The sequence below is a fragment of the Cupressus sempervirens genome, chromosome 7 (assembly GCF_028749045.1).
Source record: "Cupressus sempervirens isolate cs-2001-9-10 chromosome 7, ASM2874904v1, whole genome shotgun sequence".
Lineage (NCBI taxonomy): Eukaryota > Viridiplantae > Streptophyta > Pinopsida > Cupressales > Cupressaceae > Cupressus > Cupressus sempervirens.
In genome coordinates, this window is record NC_143124.1 from 687,531,298 (window position 1) to 687,551,549 (window position 20,252).

Sequence of the window (20,252 nt, forward strand, 5' to 3'; positions counted from 1 at the left end):
CATGAGATAGGTTAGTTTTACCCTACTGATGATCCGCGCCGCGATAGTAATTCAACTTAGTACGAGAGGAACCGTTGATTCACACATTTGGTCATCACGCTTGGTTGAAAAGCCAGTGGCGCGAAGCTACCGTGTGTCGGATTATGACTGAATGCCTCTAAGTAAGAATCCATGCTAGATGCGGCGCATATCTCTCTCCAGCTGCATCGCGACCCGCAGTAGGGGTTCTCTTGCACTCCCAGGGGCTCGTGTCATTGGCCATCTCCGATCGGCGCACTAGCCCATTGGAGCAACCTTGGATATTAATTTCAAGCGGTTGGCGAGAAGAATCTTTTTGCAAACGACTTAAATAAGCGACGGGGTATTGTAAGTGGCAGAGTGGCCTTGCTGCCACGATCCACTGAGATTCAGCCCTCTGTCACCTCGATTCGTAAAACCTTTTTTGACTCTGAGGTGGGTGGGGTTTGTAATTTGCGCGAGGGCAAGAAAATCTCCCAAGTGCCAAATTCCAGGTGGGGGTGGGGTTTGCAAGGTTTTTTCTTGTGAGCTCGTAACGTAACAATCTCTCAGGTGCCAAATTCCCGGTGGGTGGGGTTTGCAATTTGTGCAAGTGCGGGAAGAATCTTCTAAGTGCCAAATTTTAGGTGGGTGGGGTTTGCAATTTTTTGCGAGGGCGGGAAAATTCTCCTAGGTGCCAAATTTTGAGCGGGTGGGGTTTTGTGAAATTTTTTGCGAGGGCGAAGAAATCTCCCAAGTGCCAAATTCTCGGCAGGTGGGGTTTTTGCAATTTCTGCCAGGGCAAAAAATCTCCCAAGTGCCACATTCTGGGTAGGTGGGGCTTTGTGAAAATTTCTGCGAGGGCGAAAAAATCTCGCAAGTGCCAAATTCTTGGCGGGTGGGGTTTGCAATTTTCACCAGGGTGGAAAAATATCTCGAGTGCCAAATTCCAGGCGGGAGGGAGGGGTTTTGTAGAAATTTCTGCCAAGGCAGAAAAATCTCCCGAGTGCCAAATTTTGAGTGGGTGGGGTTTGTAAATTCTGCGAGGGTGGAAAAAACTTCCAAGTCCAAATTTCAAGCGGGTGGGGTTTGTAAATTTTTGTGAGGGCAGAAAAATCTTCCGACTGCAAATTCCAGGTGGGTCCCCGAGTTTTGTAATTTTCGCGAGGGTAGACGACTCATGTACGTGATCCAAAACCAGTCAACTTATTTTTTTGGTTAACGCCCAAAGTTTTGAACTCAAATCGAGTTGGCTACCTCGACTCGAATCGCCTCCGAATTTTTCGCACAACCCATGTCACCGTGCTCAACTTGATTCTAAGTGCCCCAAGTCATGTACGTGGTCCAAAAGAGGTCAACCTTTTTTTTTGGGGGGTTAATGCCCAAAGTTTTCAACTCGAACCGTGTTGGCAACCCCGACACGAATTGCCCCAATTACCCAAACCCCGACTCGAATCGCGTCGAGCCTTAACCGCCTCCAATTTTTTTGCACGACTCATGTCACCGTGCTCGACATGATTCTAAGTGCGCCGAGTCATGTGCGTGATCCAAAGGTGGTCAACTCTTTTTTTGGGTTAACGCCCAAAGTTTTCAACCCAAATTGTGTCGGCAACCTCGACTTGTATCGCCTCAAGCCTTAACCGCCTCCAGTTTTTTTGCAGGACTCATGTCACCGTGCTCAACTTGGTGCCTCGAGTCATGTACATGATCCAAAAGTGGTTAACTTCTTCCTTCTTTGGTTAACACCCAATGATTTCAACTCGAATCGTGTCAGCAACCCCAACTCAAATCGCCTCGAGCCTTAATCGCCTGCAATTTTTTTGAACCACTCATGTCACCGTGCTTGACTTGATTCTATGCGCTCCAAGTCATGTACGTGATCCAAAAGCGATTAACTCTTTTTCTGGCTAACGGCCAAAGTTTTTGAATCAACTCAGCTACCCTGACTCGAATTGCCTCGAGCCTTAACCGCCTCCATTTTTTTTTCGCTCGACTCATGTAATCGGACTCGCCTTGATTCTAAGTGGCCCGAGTCACTTACGTGATCCAAAATTGGGTAACTTTTTCTTTTTTCTTTTTTTTGTCAAGTCCCAAAGTTTTGAACTCGAATAGAGTCAGATGCCCCGACTCGAGTCGTCTCCAAATTTTTTGCACGACTCATGTCACCGTGCTCAACATGATTCTAAGTGCCCCGAGCTGTGTACATGATCCAAAAGCGGTTAACTTTTTCTTTTTGGTTAACGCCCAAAGTTTTCAACCTGACCTACCTCGGCAACCTCGACTCGAAGCACCTCAAGCCTTAATGGCCTCCAATGTTTTTGTATGACTCATGCCACCGTCGACTTTTCGCTCGAATCATGTCACCCAGGGCACCTCGATGCTACGTGACCCGAGCCCTGTGCACGATCCAAAATTGGGTAACATTTTTTTTTGAACTCCTAAAATTTCATTCTTTTTTGCCTTACGAGGCCTATCATGATCTCTTTTTATAAAGAAAATTCTCAAATCGGATCATTTCAGCTACCCTACCTCGAATCTGGCTAGCTAGGTGTAACACCTCGAGTCGGCTCGACAATACGTGAACTGAAACTTGTGCGTGATCCAAAAGCGGGTAACTTGTTTTTTTTTTTTTGTAATGCCCAAAATTTAGCTCTTTTCGCTGTACAGGGCTTCCCATGATTTTTTTTGTTTTTTTTTTTTTCTCCTCGTCGCCTGAGGCTGGGGCGACGGAGATGGGTTGACCTAGTCGGGTGACCCAAGTTGGGTCGACCCAGGCGTGCGATCCTAGCTGGGGACAGCAAGTCAATTCTATAAGTTTGCTTGCCAATTTTGCTAGCCAGGTCGGCTCCCCAAGTCATCTAACCATGTGGTCTTTGCCAAATCAAGAATTGACTCTTTAATTCCACTCACAGCTCGTCAAGCCAGCTCACCAAGATGACTTACCGTCTTGCCTCACCAGGTTACCCCACCAGGTCGCCTCTTCTTTAAGACCGCTCACCATGTCCGCTCCCCAAGTCACCTCACCGAGTCAACTATTCAGGTTGCCTCACCAAGTTGACCCCTTACGTTCGCTCACCAAGTCAGCTCCCTAAGTCAGCTCACCAAGTCGAATCACCTAGTCGTTTTACCACCTTGCCCCAGCAGGTGTGCTTGCCAAGTCGCCCTGCCGAGTTGCTTCTCTAAGCCCACTCACCATGTCAGCTCACCAAGTTAGTTGTTCAAGTACATTGCCAAGTCAACTCTTTAAGTTTTCTCACCAGGTCAGCCCACCCAAGTTGCCTCTTTAAGTTCGTTCGCCAGGTCGGCCTGCCCAAGTCACATCAACGGGTTAACTCACTGAGTCACCTCATGAAGTTGACTCTTTAAGTGCGCTCACCAAGTCAGCTCACCAAGTTGACTCACCATCTCACCTCGATAAGTTGGCTTGCCAAGTTACCCCACCAAGTCATCGCCTCTTTAAGCCCGCTCACCATGTCAGCTCGTGAGGTCGGCTCACCAAGTCGACTAATCAAGTAGGCCCACCAAGTCGCCTCAAGGATAGCTCCTCACCATGAGTCGCCTCACCATGTTGACTCAATGAGTTGCCTCACCATATTGACTCTTTGAGCCCGCTCACTAGGTCGCCTCACCAAGTCGACTCGAGTACGTTGCCAAGTCGACTCTTTAAGTTAGCTCGCCAAGTCGACTCGCCAAGTCAGCTCACCATGTCATCTCAACGAACCAACTCACCAAGTCGCCTCACCACGTCAGATCTCTAATACCACTCGCCAAGTCGCCCCACCAACTCGCCCTGTTAGGCCCACTCACCACATCGCCCCGTTAGGCCCAGTCTCACCAAGTGGACTCTTTAAGTCTGCTCATAAAGTTGAGCCACCAAGAACTCTCACCAAGTCGACTCTTTAAGTCCTTTCATCGAGTCACCCCACCAAGTACTCTCACCAAGTCAACTCTTTAGGTCCGTTCATAGAGTCACCCCACCAAATCGACCCTTCAAGTGCATTCATCAAGTCACCCCACCAAGTCGACTCTTTAAGTTCATTCATCAAGTCACCCCACCAGGTCAGCCTACAAATTACTCTCACCAAGTTGACTCTTTAAGTTTGTTCATCGAGTCACCCCGCTAGGTCGGCCCACCAAGTGGACTCTTTAAGTTCGTTCATGAAGTCACTCTGCCAAGTCGGCCCACCAGGTCCACTCTTTAAGTTCGTTCATCAAGTCACCCTGCCAGGTCAGCCCACCAACTACTCTCACCAAGTCGACTCTTTAAGTTTGCTCACCAAGTCACCCCGACAGGTCCACCCACCAAGTACTCTCACAAAGTTGACTCTTTAGGTTCGTTCATCAATTCACCCCGCCAGCTCAGCCCACCAAGTTCTCTCACCAGGTTGACTCTTTAAGTTCGTTCATCAAGTCACCCTGCCAGTTCGACCCACCAAGTACTCTAACAAAGTCGACTCTCTAAGTTCATTCATCAAGTCACCCTACCAGGTCAGCCCACCAAGTACTCTCACCAAGTCACCATGCTAGTTTGACCCACCAAGTTAACTCTTTAAGTTCGTTCATCAAGTCACCCGGCCAAGTCGGCCCACCAAGTCGACTCTTTAAGTCCGTTCATCAAGTTACGTGACCAGGTCATCCCACCGAGTACTCTCACCAAGTCGACTCTTTAAGTTTGTTCATCAAGTCACCCGGCCAGGTCGGCCCATCAAGTCACCAAGTACTCTCACCAAGTCAACTCTCTAAGTTCGTTCATCAAGTCACCCTGCCAGGTCGGCCCACCAAGTCGAATATTTAAGTCCGTTCATCAAGTCACCCCACCAAGTACTCTAACCAAGTCGATTCTTCAAGTGCATTCATCAAGTCACCCAACCAACTACTCTCACCAAGTTGACTCTTTAACTATGTTCATCAAGTCACCCCACCAAGCACTCTCACCACATTAACTCTTTAGGTCTATTCATAAAGTCACCCCACCAAGTCGACCCTTCAAGTGCATTCATCAAGTCACCCCACCAAGTACTCTCACCAATTCGACTCTTTAAGTCTTTTCATCAAGTCACCACACCAAGTACTCTCACCAAGTCAACTCTTTAGGACCGTTCATCAAGTCACCTCGCCAAGTCGACCTTTGAAATCCGTTCATTAAGTCACACCACCAAGTCGATTCTTTAAGTCAGTTCACGAAGTCACCCAACCAGGTCAGCCCACCAAGGACTCTCACCAAGTCGACTCTCTAAGTCTGTTCATCAAGTCACCCCACCGAGTACTCTCACCAAGTCAACTCTTTAGGTCTGTTCATCAAGTCACCCCACAAAGTTGACCCTCTAAGTTCGTTCATCGAGTCACCCGACCAAGTTGACTCTTTAAGTCCTTTCATCAAGTCACCCCGCCAAGCCGACTCTTTAAGTCCGTTCATCAAGTCACCAGAACAACTACTCTCACCAAGTCGACTCTATAAGTCCATTCATCAAGTCAGCCCACCAAGTACTCCCACCAAGTCGACTCTTTAAGTCCATTCATCAGTTCACCCTGCCAAGTACTCTCACCAAGTCAACTCTTTAGGTCCGTTCATCAAGTCACCCCGCTAAGTCGACCCTTTAAGTCTGTTCATCAAGTCGCCCCGCCGAGTTGCTTCTCTAAGCCCACTCACCATGTCAACTCAGCAAGTCAGTTGTACAAGTACATTTCCAAGTCAACTCTTTAAGTTCGCTCACCAGGTCAGCCCACCCAAGTCGCCTCTTTAAGTTCGTTCGCCAGGTCAACCCACCCAAGTCACATCAGCGGGCTAACTCGCCGAGTCACCTCATGAAGTTTACTCTTTAAGTACACTCACCAAGTCTGCTCACCAAGTCGACTCACCATCTCGCCTCGATAAGTTGGCTTGCCGAGTTACCCCACCAAGTCGTCGCCTCTTTAAGCCCGCTCACCATGTCAGCTCATCAGGTCGGCTCACCAAGTTGACTAATCAAGTAGGCCCACCAAGTCACCTCAAGGATAGCTCCTCACCATGAGTCTCCTCACCATGTTGAATCTTTGAGCCCGCTCGCCATGATGCCTCACCAAGTCGACTGGAGTACGTTGCCAAGTTGACTCTTTAAGTTTGCTTGCCAGGTCGACTCGCCAAGTCAGCTCACCATGTCATCTCAATGAACCAACTCGCTGAGTTTCCTCACCACATCGGCTCTCTAATACCACTCGCCAAGTCGCCCCACCAACTCGCCCCGTTAGGCCCACTCTCACCAAGTGGACTCTTTAAGTCTGCTCATAAAGTTGAGCCACCAAGTACTCTAACCAAGTTGACTCTTTAAGTCCTTTCATTGAGTCACCCCACCAAGTACTCTCACCAAGTCAACTCTTTAGGTCCGTTCATAGAGTCACCCCACCAAGTTGACCCTTCAAGTGCGTTCATCAAGTCACCCCACCAAGTCGACTATTTAAGTTCATTCATCAAGTCACCTCGCTAGGTCAGCCCACAAATTACTCTCACCAAGTTGACTCTTTAAGTTTGTTCATCGAGTCACCTCGCGAGGTCGGCCCACCAAGTGGACTCTTTAAGTTCGTTCATGAAGTCACTCTGCCAAGTCGGCCCACCAAGTCGACTCTTTAAGTTCGTTCATCAAGTCACCCCGCCAGGTCAGCCCACCAACTACTCTCACCAAGTCGACTCTTTAAGTTTGGTCACCAAGTCACCCCGCCAGGTCGGCCCACCAAGTACTCTCACCAGGTCGACTCTTTAGGTTTGTTCATCAGGTCACCCCACCAATTACTCTCACCAAGTCAACTCTTTAAGTTCGTTCATCAAGTCGCCCCACCAGGTCGGCCCACCAAGTACTCTCACCAAGTCGACCCTTTAAGCTCGGTCATCAACTCACCCCACCAGGTCGGCCCACCAAGTACTCTCACAAAGTTGACTCTTTAGGTTTGTAAATCAATTCACCCCACTAGCTCGGCCCACCAAGTTCTCTCACCAGGTCCACTCTTTAAGTTCGTTCATCAAGTCACCCCGCTAGTTTGACCCACCAAGTACTCTCACAAAGTCGACTCTCTAAGTTCATTCATCAAGTCACCCTGCCAGGTCAGCCAACCAAGTACTCTCACCAAGTCACCCCGCTAGTTTGACCCACCAAGTCGACTCTTTAAGTTCGTTCATCAAGTCACCCGGCCAAGTCGGCCCACCAAGTTGACTCTTTAAGTCCGTTCATCAGGTCACGTGACCAGGTCAGCCCAGCGAGTACTCTCACCAAGTCAACTCTTTTAAGTTTATTCATCAAGTCACCCAGCCAGGTCGGCCCACCAAGTCACCAAGTACTCTCACCAAGTCGAATCTCTAAGTCCGTTCATCAAGTCACCCCGCCAGGTCGGCCCACCAAGTCGAATCTTTAAGTCCCTTCATCAAGTCACCCCACCAAGTACTCTAACCAAGTCGATTCTTCAAGTGTGTTCATCAAGTCACCCGACCAACTACTCTCACCAAGTCGACTCTTTAACTATGTTCATCAAGTCACCCCACCAAGCACTCTCACCACGTGAACTCTTTAGGTCCGTTCATAAAGTCACCCCACCAAGTCGACCCTTCAAGTGCGTTCATCAAGTCACTCGACCAAGTACTCTCACCAATTTGACTCTTTAAGTCTTTTCATCAAGTCACCACACCAAGTACTCTCACCATGTCAACTCTTTAGGACCGTTCATCAAGTTACCTCACCAAGTCAACCCTTGAAGTCCGTTCATCAAGTCACACCACCAAGTCAACTCTTTAAGTCAGTTCATGAAGTCACCCAACCAGGTCGGCCACCAAGGACTCTCACCAAGTCGACTCTCTAAGTCTGTTCATCAAGTCACCCCACCGAGTACTCTCACCAAGTCAACTCTTTAGGTCTGTTCATCAAGTCACCCCACAAAGTTGACCCTCTAAGTTCGTTCATCCAGTCACCCCACCAAGTCGACTCTTTAAGTCCTTTCATCAAGTCACCCCGCCAAGCCAACTCTTTAAGTCCATTCATCAAGTCACCAGAACAACTACTCTCACCAAGTTGACTCTATAAGTCTGTTCATCAAGTCGGCCCACCAAGTACTCCCACCAAGTCGACTCTTTAAGTTTGTTCATCAGTTCACCCCGCCAAGTACTCTCACCAAGTCAACTCTTTAGGTCCGTTCATCAAGTCACCCCGCCAAGTTGCTTCTCTAAACCCACTCACCATGTTAGCTCACCAAGTTGGTTGTTCAAGTACGTTGCCAAGTCAACTCTTTAAGTTCGCTCACTAGGTCAGCCCGCCCAAGTTGCCTCTTTAAGTTTGTTCGCCAGGTCAGCCCGCCCAAGTCGCATCAGTGGGCTAACTCGCCGAGTCACCTCATGAAGTTGACTCTTTAAGTGCGCTCACCAAGTCAGCTCACCAAGTTGACTCACCATCTCGCCTCGATAAGTTGGCTTGCCAAGTTACCCCACCAAGTCGTCGCCTCTTTAAGCCCACTCACTGTGTCAGCTCGTCAGGTCGGCTCACCAAGTCAACTAATCAAGTAGGCCCACCAAGTCACCTCAAGGATAGCTCCTCACCATGAGTCGCCTCACCATGTTGACTCAATGAGTCGCCTCACCATGTTGACTCTTTGAGCCCACTCGCCAGGTCGCCTCACCAAGTCGACTCGAGTACGTTGCCAAGTCGACTCTTTAAGTTCACTCGCCAGGTTGACTCGCCAAGTCAGCTCACCATGTCATCTCAACAAACCAACTCACCGAGTCGCCTCACCACATCGGCTCTCTAATACCACTCACCAAGTTTCCCCACCAACTCGCCCCGTTAGGCCCACTCACCACATCGCCCCGTTAGGCCCACTCTCACCAAGTGGACTCTTTAAGTCTGCTCATAAAGTCGAGCCAACAAGTACTCTCACCAAGTTGACTCTTTAAGTGCTTTCATCGAGTCACCCCACCAAGTACTCTCACTAAGTCAACTCTTTAGGTCCATTCATAGAGTCACCCCACCAAGTCAACCCTTCAAGCACATTCATCAATTCACCCCACCAAGTCACCTCTTTAAGTTCATTCATCGAGTCACCCCGCCAGGTCAGCCCACAAATTACTCTCACCAAGTCGACTCTTTAAGTTTGTTCATCGAGTCACCTCGCCAGGTCAGCCCACCAAGTGGACTCGTTAAGTTCGTTCATGAAGTCACTCTGCCAAGTCGGCCGACCAGGTCGACTCTTTAAGTTCGTTCATCAAGTCACCCTGCCAGGTCAGCCCACCAACTACTCTCACCAAGTCGACTCTTTAAGTTTGCTCACCAAGTCACCCCGCCAGGTCGGCCCACCAAGTACTCTCACCAGGTCGACTCTTTAGGTTTGTTCATCAGGTCACCCCACCGAGTACTCTCACCAAGTCGACTCTTTAAGTTCGTTCATAGAGTCACCCCGGCAGGTTGGCCAACCAAGTACTCTCACCAAGTTGACCCTTTAAGTTCGGTCATCAACTCACCCTGCCAGGTCGGCCCACCAAGTACTCTCACAAAGTCGACTCTTTAGGTTTGTTCATCAATTCACCCCGCCAGCTCAGCCCACCAACTTCTCTCACCAGGTCCACTCTTTAAGTTCATTCATCAAGTCACCCCGCCAGTTCAACCCACCAAGTACTCTCACAAACTTGACTCTCTAAGTTCATTCATCAAGTCACCCTACCAGGTCAGCCCACCAAGTACTCTCACCAAGTCACCACGCTAGTTCGACCCACCAAGTCGACTCTTTAAGTTTGTTCATCAAGTCACCCGACCAAGTCGGCCCACCAAGTCAACTCTTTAAGTCCATTCATCAAGTCACGTGACCAGGTCAGCCCACCGAGTACTCTCACCAAGTCGACTCTTTAAGTTTGTTCATCAAGTCACCTGGCCAGGTCGGCCCACCAAGTCACCAAGTACTCTCACCAAGTCGACTCTCTAAGTCCGTTCATCAAGTCACCCCGCCAGGTCGGCCCACCAAGTCAAATCTTTAAGTCCGTTCATCAAGTCACCCCACCAAGTACTCTAACCAAGTCAATTCTTCAAGTGCATTTATCAAGTCACCCAACCAACTACTCTCACCAAGTCGACTCTTTAACTATGTTCATCAAGTCACCCCACCAAGCACTCTCACCACGTCAACTCTTTAGGTCTGTTCATAAAGTCACCCCACCAAGTCGACCCCTCAAGTGCGTTCATCAAGTCACCCCACCAAGTACTCTCACAAATTTGACTCTTTCAGTCTTTTCATCAAGTCACCACACCAAGTACTCTCACCAAGCCAACTCTTTAGGTCCATTCATCAAGTCACCCTGCCAAGTCGACCCTTTAAGTCCGTTCATCAAGTCACCCCGCTGAGTTGCTTCTCTAAGCCCACTCACCATGTCAACTCACCAAGTCGGTTGTTCAAGTATGTTGCCAAGTCAACTCTTTAAGTTCGCTCACCAGGTCAGCCCGCCCAAGTCGCCTCTTTAAGTTCATTCGCCAGGTCGGCCCGCCCATGTCGCATTAGCAGGCTAACTCGCCGAGTCACCTCATGAAGTTGACTCTTTAAGTGCGCTCACCAAGTCAGCTCACCAAGTCGACTCACCATCGTGCCTTGATAAGTTGGCTTGCCGAGTTACCCCACCAAGTCATCACCTCTTTAAGCCCGCTCACCGTGTCAGCTCGTCAGGTCGGCTCACCAAGTCGACTAATCAAGTAGGCCCACCAAGTCGCCTCAAGGATAGCTCCTCACCATGAGTTGCCTCACCATGTTGACTCAATGAGTCACCTCACCGTGTTGACTCTTTGAGCCCACTCGCCAGGTCGCCTCACCAAGTTGACTCGAGTACGTTGCCAAGTCGACTCTTTAAGTTCACTCGCCAGGTCGACTCGCCAAGTCAGCTCACCATGTCATCTCAACGAACCAAGTCGCCGAGTTGCCTCACCACGTCGGCTCTCGAATACCACTTGCCAAGTCACCCCACCAACTCGCCTCATTAGGCCCACTCACCACATCACCCCGTTAGGCCCACTCTCACCAAGTGGACTCTTTAAGTCTGCTCATAAAGTCGAGCCACCAAGTACTCTAACCAAGTTGACTCTTTAAGTCCGTTCATCGAGTCACCCCACCAAGTACTCTCACCAAGTCAACTCTTTAGGTCCATCCATAGAGTCACCCCACCAAGTCAACCCTTCAAGTGCGTTCATCAAGTCACTTCACCAAGTTGACTCTTTAAGTTCATTCATCAAGTCACCCCACCAGGTCAGCCCACAAATTACTCTCACCAAGTCGACTCTTTAAGTTCGTTCATTAAGCCACCTCGCGAGGTCGGCCCACCAAGTGGACTCTTTAAGTTCGTTCATGAAGTCACTCTGCCAAGTTGGCCCACCAGGTCGACTCTTTAAGTTCATTCATCAAGTCACCCCGCCAGGTCAGCCCACCAACTACTCTCACCAAGTCGACTCTTTATGTTTGCTCACCAAGTCACCCTGCCAGGTCGGCCCACGAAGTACTCTCACCAGGTCGACTCTTTAGGTTTGTTCATCAGGTCACCCCACTGAGTACTCTCACCAAGTCGACTCTTTAAGTTCGTTCATCAAGTCGCCCCGCCAGGTCGGCCAACCAAGTACTCTCACCAAGTCGACCCTTTAAGTTCGGTCATCAACTCACCCCGCTAGGTTGGCCCACCAAGTACTCTCACAAAGTCGACTCTTTAGGTTCATTCATCAATTCACCCCACCAGCTCGGCCCACCAAGTTCTCTCACCAGGTCCACTCTTTAAGTTCGTTCATCAAGTCACCCCGCCAGTTCGACCCACCAAGTACTCTCACAAAGTTGACTCTCTAAGTTCGTTCATCAAGTCACCGTTCCAAGTTAGCCAATCAAGTACTCTCACCAAGTCAGCCTGCTAGTTTGACCCACCAAGTCGACTCTTTAAGTTCGTTCATCAAGTCACCCGGCCAAGTCGGCCCACCAAGTCGACTCTTTAAGTCCGTTCATCAAGTCACGTGACCAGGTCAGCCCATCGAGTACTCTCACCAAGTCGACTCTTTTAATTTTATTCATCAAGTCACCAGGCTAGGTCGGCCAACCAAGTCACCAAGTACTCTCACCAAGTCGACTCTCTAAGTCCGTTCATCAAGTCACCCCGCTAGGTCGGCCCACCAAGTTGAATCTTTAAGTTCGTTCATCAAGTCACCCCACCAAGTACTCTAACCAAGTCGATTCTTCAATTGCATTCATCAAGTCACCTGACCAACTACTCTCACCAAGTCGACTCTTTAACTATGTTCATCAAGTCACCCCACCAAGCACTCTCACCACGTCAACTCTTTAGGTCCGTTCATAAAGTCACCCCACCAAGTCGACCCTTCAAGTGCGTTCATCAAGTCACCTGACCAAGTACTCTCACCAATTTGACTCTTTAAGTCTTTTCATCAAGTCACCACACCAAGTACTCTCACCAAGTCAACTCTTTAGGACCGTTCATCAAGTCACCTTGCCAAGTCGACCCTTGAAGTCCATTGTCACCCCACCAAGTCGACTCTTTAAGTCAGTTCACGAAGTCACCCAACCAGGTCGGCCCACCAAGGACTCTCACCAAGTCGACTCTCTAAGACTGTTCATCAGGTCACCCCACCGAGTACTCTCACCAAGTCAACTCTTTAGGTCCGTTCATCAAGTCATCCCGCAAAGTCGACCCTCTAAGTTTGTTCATCCAGTCACCCCACCAAGTCGACTCTTTAAGTCCTTTCATCAAGTCACCCCGCCAAGCCGACTCTTTAAGACCGTTCATCAAGTCACCATAACAACTACTCTCACCAAGTTGACTCTATAAGTTCGTTCATCAGGTTGGCCCAACAAGTACTCCCACCAAGTCGACTCTTTAAGTCCGTTCATCAGTTCACCCCGCCAAGTACTCTCACCAAGTCAACTCTTTAGGTCTGTTCATCAAGTCACCCCACCAAGTCGACCCATTAAGTCTGTTCATCAAGTCGCCCCGCCGAGTTACTTCTCTAAGCCCACTCACCATGTCAGCTCACCAAGTCGGTTGCTCAAGTACGTTGCCAAGTCAACTCTTTAAGTTTGCTCACTAGGTCAGCCCACCCAAGTTGCCTCTTTAAGTTCGTTCGCCAGGTCGGCCCGCCCAAGTCGCATCAACGGGCTAACTCACCGAATCACCTCACGAGGTTGACTCTTTAAGTGCACTCACCAAGTCAGCTCACCAAGTCGACTCACCATCTCGCCTCGATAAGTTGGCTTGCCGAGTTACCCCACCAAGTCATCGCCTCTTTAAGCCCGCTCACCGTGTCAGCTCGTCAGGTCAGCTCACCAAGTCGACTAATCAAGTAGGCTCACCAAGTCACCTCAAGGATAGCTCCTCTCCATGAGTCGCCTCACCATGTTGACTCAATGAGTTGCCTCACCATGTTGACTCTTTGAGCCCGCTCGCCAGGTTGCCTCACCAAGTCGACTCGAGTACGTTGCCAAGTCAACTCTTTAAGTTCGCTCGCCAGGTCGACTCGCCAAGTCAGCTCACCATGTCATCTCAACGAACCAACTCGCCGAGTAGCCTCACCACATCGGCTCTCTAATACCACTCACCACGTCGCCCCACCAACTCACCCCGTTAGGCCCACTCACCACATCGCCCCGTTAGGCTTAGTCTCACCATGTGGACTCTTTAAGTCTACTCATAAAGTTGAGCCAACAAGTACTCTCACCAAGTCGACTCTTTAAGTCCTTTCATCGAGTCACCCCACCAAATACTCTCACCAAGTCAACTCTTTAGGTCCGTTCATAGAGTCACCCCACCAAGTCAACCCTTCAAGTGCGTTCATCAAGTCACCCCACCAAGTCGACTCTTTAAGTTCATTCATCAAGTCACCCCGCCAGGTCAGCCCACAAATTACTCTCACCAAGTCAACTCTTTAAGTTCGTTCATCGAATCACCCCGCCAGGTCAGCCCACCAAGTGAAATCTTTAAGTTTGTTCATGAAGTCACTCTGCCAAGTCGGCCCACCAGGTCGACTCTTTATCAAGTCACGCTGCCAGGTCAGCCCACCAACTACTCTCACCAAGTCGACTCTTTAAGTTTTCTCACCAAGTCACCCCGCCAGATCGGCCCACCAAGTACTCTCACCAGGTTGACTCTTTAGGTTTGTTCATCAGGTCACCCCACCGAGTACTCTCACCAAGTCGACTCTTTAAGTTCGTTCATCAAGTCGCCCCGGCAGGTTGGCCCACCAAGTACTCTCACCAAGTCGACACTTTAAGTTCGGTCATCAACTCACCCCGCCAGGTCGGCCCACCAAGTACTCTCACAAAGTTGACTCTTTAGGTTCATTCATCAATTCACCCCGCCAGCTCGGCCCACCAAGTTCTCTCACCAGGTCCACTCTTTAAGTTTGGTCATCAAGTCACCCCGCCAGTTCGACCCACCAAGTACTCTCACAAACTCGACTCTCTAAGTTTGTTCATCAAGTCACCCTACCAGGTCAGCCCACATAGTACTCTCACCAAGTCACCACACTAGTTTGACCCACCAAGTCGACTCTTTAAGTTTGTTCATCAAGTCACCCGACCAAGTCGGCCCACCAAGTCGACCCTTTAAGTCCGTTCATCAAGTCACGTGACCAGGTCAGCCCACCGATTACTCTCACCAAGTCGACTCTTTAAGTTTGTTCATCAAGTCACCCGGCCAGGTCGGCCCACCAAGTCACCAAGTACTCTCACCAAGTCGACTCTCTAAGTCCATTCATCAAGTCACCCTGCCAGGTCGACCCACCAAGTCGAATCTTTAAGTCCGTTCATCAAGTCACCCCACCAAGTACTCTAACCAAGTCGATTCTTCAAGTGCGTTCATCAAGTCACCCGACCAACTACTCTCACCAAGTCAACTCTTTAACTATGTTCATCAAGTCACCCCACCAAGCGCTCTCACCACATCAACTCTTTAGGTCCGTTCATAAAGTCACCCCACCAAGTCGACCCTTCAAGTGCGTTCATCAAGTCACCCCACCAAGTACTCTCACCAATTTGACTCTTTAAGTCTTTTCATCAAGTCACCACACCAAGTACTCTCACCAAGTCAACTCTTTAGGACCATTCATCAAGTCACCTCACCAAGTCGACCCTTGAAGTCCGTTCATCAAGTCACCCCACCAAGTCGACTCTTTAAGTCAGTTCACGAAGTCACCCAACCAGGTCGGCCCACCAAGGACTCTCACCAAGTCGACTCTCTAAGTCTGTTCATCAGGTCACCCCACCGAGTACTCTCACCAAGTCAACTGTTTAGGTCCGTTCATCAAGTCACCCCACAAAGTCGACCCTCTAAGTTCATTCATCGAGTCACCCGACCAAGTCGACTCTTTAAGTCCTTTCATCAAGTCACCCCGCCAAGCCGACTCTTTAAGTCCGTTCATCAAGTCACCAGAACAACTACTCTCACCAAGTTAACTCTATAAGTATGTTCATCAAGTCGGCCACCAAGTACTCCCACCAAGTTGACTCTTTAAGTCTGTTCATCAGTTCACCCTGCCAAGTACACTCACCAAGTCAACTCTTTAGGTCCGTTCATCAAGTCACCCTGCCAAGTCGACCCTTTAAGTCCATTCATCAAGTCGCCCTACCGAGTTGCTTCTCTAAGCCCACTCACCATGTCAGCTCACCAAGTCAGTTGTTCAAGTATGTTTCCAAGTCAACTCTTTAAGTTTGCTCACCAGGTTAGCCCGCCCAAGTCACCTCTTTAAAATCATTCGCCAGGTCCGCCCTTCCAAGTCGCATCAGTGGGCTAACTCATCGAGTCACCTCACAAAGTTGACTCTATAAGTGCGCTCACCAAGTAAGCTCACCAAGTCGACTCACCATCTTACCTCGATAAGTTGGCTTGCCGAGTTACCCCACCAAGTCGTCGCATCTTTAAGGCTGCTCACCATGTCAGCTCGTCAGGTCGGCTCACCAAGTCGACTAATCAAGTAGGCCCACCAAGTCGCCTCAAGGATAGCTCCTCACCATGAGTCGCCTCACCATGTTGACTCAATGAGTCGCCTCACCATGTTGACTCTTTGAGCTCGCTCGCCAGGTAGCCTCACCAAGTCGACTCGAGTACGTTGCCAAGTCAACAATTTAAGTTCGCTCGCTAGGTCGACTCGCCAAGTCAGCTCACCATGTCATCTCAATGAACAAACTCGCCGAGTCACTTCACCACGTCAGCTCTCTAATACCACTCGCCAGCTCGCCCCACCAACTCGCCCCGTTAGGCCCACTCACCACATCGCCCCATTAGGCCCACTCTCACCAGGTGGACTCTTTAAGTTTGCTCATAAAGTCAAGCCACCAAGTAGACTCACCAAGTCGACTCTTTAAGTCCTTTCATCGAGTCACCCCACCAAGTACCCTAACCAAGTCAACTCTTTAGGTCCGTTCATAGAGTCACCCCACCAAGTCGACCCTTCAAGTGCGTTCATCAAGTCACCCCACCAAGTTGACTCTTTAAGTTCATTCATCAAGTCACCCCACCAGGTCAGCCCACAAATTACTCTCACCAAGTCGACTCTTTAAGTTTGTTCATCGAGTCACCTCGCCAGGTCGGCCCACCAAGTGGACTCTTTAAGTTCATTCATGAAGTCACTCTGCCAAGTCGGCCCACCAGGTCGACGCTTTAAGTTCATTCATCAAGTCACCCCGCCAGGTCAGCCCACCAACTACTCTCACCAAGTCGACTCTTTAAGTTTTCTCACCAAGTCACCCCACCTGGTCGGCCCACCAAGTACTCTCACCAGGTCGACTCTTTAGGTTTGTTCATCAGGTCACCCCACCGAGTACTCTCACCAAGTTGACTCTTTAAGTTCGTTCATCAAGTCACCCCACCAGGTCGGCCCACCAAGTACTCTCACCAAGTCGACCCTTTAAGTTCGGTCATCAACTCACCCTGCCAGGTCAGCCCACCAAGTACTCTCACAAAGTGGACTCTTTAGGTTCATTCATCAATTCACCCCGCCAGCTCAGCCCACCAAGTTCTCTCACCAGGTCGACTCTTTAAGTTTGTTCATCAAGTCACCCTGCCAGTTCGACCCACCAAGTACTCTCACAAAGTCGACTCTCTAAGTTCGTTCATCAAGTCACCCTGCCAGGTCAGCCCACCAAGTACTCTCACCAAGTGACCCCGCTAGTTTGACCAACCAAGTTGACTCTTTAAGTTCGTTCATCAAGTCACTAGGCCAAGTCGGCCCACCAAGTCGACTCTTTAAGTCCGTTAATCAAGTCACGTGACCAGGTCAGCCCACCGAGTACTCTCACCAAGTCGACTCTTTAGGTTTGTTCATCAAGTCACCCGGCCAGGTCGGCCCACCAAGTCACCAAGTACTCTCACCAAGTCGACTCTCTAAGTCCGTTCATCAAGTCACCCCGCCAGGTCGGCCCACCAAGTTGAATCTTTAATTCCGTTCATCAAGTCACCCCACGAAGTACTCTAACCAAGTCGATTCTTCAAGTGCGTTCATCAAGTCACCCGACCAACTACTCTCACCAAGTTGACTCTTTAACTATGCTCATCAAGTCACCCCACCAAGCACTCTCACCACGTCAACTCTTTAGGTCTGTTCATAAAGTCACCTCACCAAGTCAACCCTTCAAGTGCATTCATCAAGTCACCCCACCAAGTACTCTCACCAATTCGACTCTTTAAGTCTTTTCATCAAGTCACCACACCAAGTACTCTCACCAAGTCAACTCTTTAGGACCATTCATCAAGTCACCTCGCCAAGTCAACCCTTGAAGTCTGTTCATCAAGTCACCCCACCAAGTCGACTATTTAAGTTAGTTCACAAAGTCACCCAACCAGGTCGGCCCACCAAGGACTCTCACCAAGTCGACTCTCTAAGTCTGTTCATCAGGTCACCCCACTGAGTACTCTCACCAAGTCAACTCTTTAGGTCCATTCATCAAGTCACCCTGCAAAGTCAACCCTCTAAGTTCATTCATCGAGTCACCCCACCAAGTTGACTCTTTAAGTCCTTTCATCAAGTCACCCCACCAAGCTGACTCTTTAATTCCATTCATCAAGTCACCAGAACAACTACTCTCACCAAGTCGACTCTATAAGTCCGTTCATTAAGTCGGCCCACCAAGTACTCCCACCAAGTACTCCCTGCAGAGTTGCTTCTCTAAGCCCACTCACCATGTCAGCTCACCAAGTTGGTTGTTCAAGTACGTTGCCAAGTCAACTCTTTAAGTTCGCTCACCAGGTCAGCTCGCCAAAGTTGCCTCTTTAAGTTCGTTCGCCAGGTCGGCCCGCCCAAGTCGCATCAACGGGATAACTCATCAAGTCACCTCACAAAGTTGACTCTTTAAGTGCGCTTACCAAGTTAGCTCACCAAGTTGAATCACCATCTCGCCTCGATAAGTTGGCTTGCCGAGTTACCCCACCAAGTTGTCACCTCTTTAAGCCCGCTCACCGTGTCAGCTCGTCAGGTCGACTCACCAAGTCGACTAATCAAGTAGGCCCACCAAGTCACCTCAAGGATAGCTCCTCACCATGAGTTTCCTCACCATGTTGACTCAATGAGTCGCCTCACCATGTTGACTCTTTGAGCCTGCTTGCCAGGTCGCCTCACCAAGTCGACTCGAGTACGTTGCCAAGTTGACTCTTTAAGTTCACTCACCGGGTCGACTCGCCAAGTCAGCTCACCAAGTCATCTCAACAAACCAACTCACCGAGTCGCCTCACCACATCGGCTCTCTAATACCACTCGCCAAGTCGCCCCACCAACTCGCCCTGTTAGGCCCACTCACCACATCGCCCCGTTAGGCCCACTCTCACCAAGTGGACTCTTTAAGTCTGCTCATAAAGTCGAGCCACCAAGTACTCTCACCAAGTTGACTCTTTAAGTCCTTTCATTGAGTCACCCCACCAAGTACTCTCACCAAGAAATCTCTTTAGGTCTGTTCATAGAGTCACCCCACCAAGTTGACCCTTCAAGTGCATTCATCAAGTCACCCCACCAAGTCGAATCTTTAAGTTCATTCATCAAGTCACCCCGCCAGGTCAGCCCACAAATTACTCTCACCAAGTCGACTCTTTAAGTTCGTTCATCGAGTCACCCTACCAGGTCGCCCCACCAAGTGGACTCTTTAAGTTTGTTCATGAAGTCACTCTGCCAAGTCGGCCGACCAGGTTAACTCTTTAAGTTCGTTCATCAAGTCACCCCGCCAGGTCAGCCCACCAACTACTCTCACCAAGTTGACTCTTTAAGTTTGCTCACCAAGTCACCCTGCCGTTTCGGCCCACCAAGTACTCTCACCAGGTCGACTCTTTAGGTTTGTTCATCAGGTCACCCCACCGAGTACTCTCACCAAGTTGACTCTTTAAGTTCGTTCATCAAGTTGCCCCGCTAGGTCGGCCCACCAAGTACTCTCACCAAGTCAACCCTTTAAGTTCGGTCATCAACTCACCTCGCCAGGTTGGCCCACCAAGTACTCTCACAAAGTCCACTCTTTAGGTTCGTTCATCAATTCACCTCGCCAGCTCAGCCCACCAACTTCTCTCACCAAGTCGACTCTTTAAGTTTGTTCATCAAGTAACCCCACCAGTTTGACCCACCAAGTACTCTCACAAAGTCGACTCTCTAAGTTCATTCATCAAGTCACCCTGCCAGGTCAGCCCACCAAGTACTCTCACCAAGTCACCATGCTAGTTTGACCCACCAAGTTGACTCTTTAAGTTCATTCATCATGTCACCCGGCCAAGTCGGCCCACCAAGTTGACTCTTTAAGTTTGTTCATCAAGTCACGTGACCAGGTCAGCCCACCGAGTACTCATACCAAGTCGACTCTTTAAGTTTTTTCATCAAGTCACCTGGCCAGGTCGGCCCACCAAGTCACCAAGTACTCTCACCAAGTCAACTCTCTAAGTCCGTTCATCAAGTCACCTCGCCAGGTCGGCCTGCCAAGTCGAATCTTTAATTCTGTTCATCAAGTCACCCCACCAAGTACTCTAACCAAGTCAATTCTTCAAGTGCGTTCATCAAGTCACCCGACCAACTACTCTCACCAAGTCGACTCTTTAACTATGTTCATCAAGTCACCCCACCAAGCACTCTCACCATGTCAACTCTTTAGGTCCGTTCATAGAGTCACCCCACCAAGTCGACTATTCAAGTGCGTTCATCAAGTCACCCCACCAAGTACTCTCACCAATTCGACTCTTTAATTCTTTTCATCAAGTCACCACACCAAGTACTCTCACCAAGTCAACTCTTTAGGACCGTTCATCAAGTCAC

General features: G+C 49.6%; 1 non-coding gene across 1 annotated transcript in view; it reads left to right on the forward strand.

The window, feature by feature from the left end:
- LOC149548733 (25S ribosomal RNA) overlaps positions 1–432 on the forward strand; it is a 3,404-nt gene extending 2,972 nt beyond the window's left edge. Inside the window, exon 1 of the ribosomal RNA XR_016354880.1 lies at positions 1–432. This exon is cut by the window's left edge and continues 2,972 nt beyond it. This is a non-coding gene — a ribosomal RNA (25S ribosomal RNA).
- The last annotated feature ends 19,820 nt before the right edge of the window (positions 433–20,252 follow it).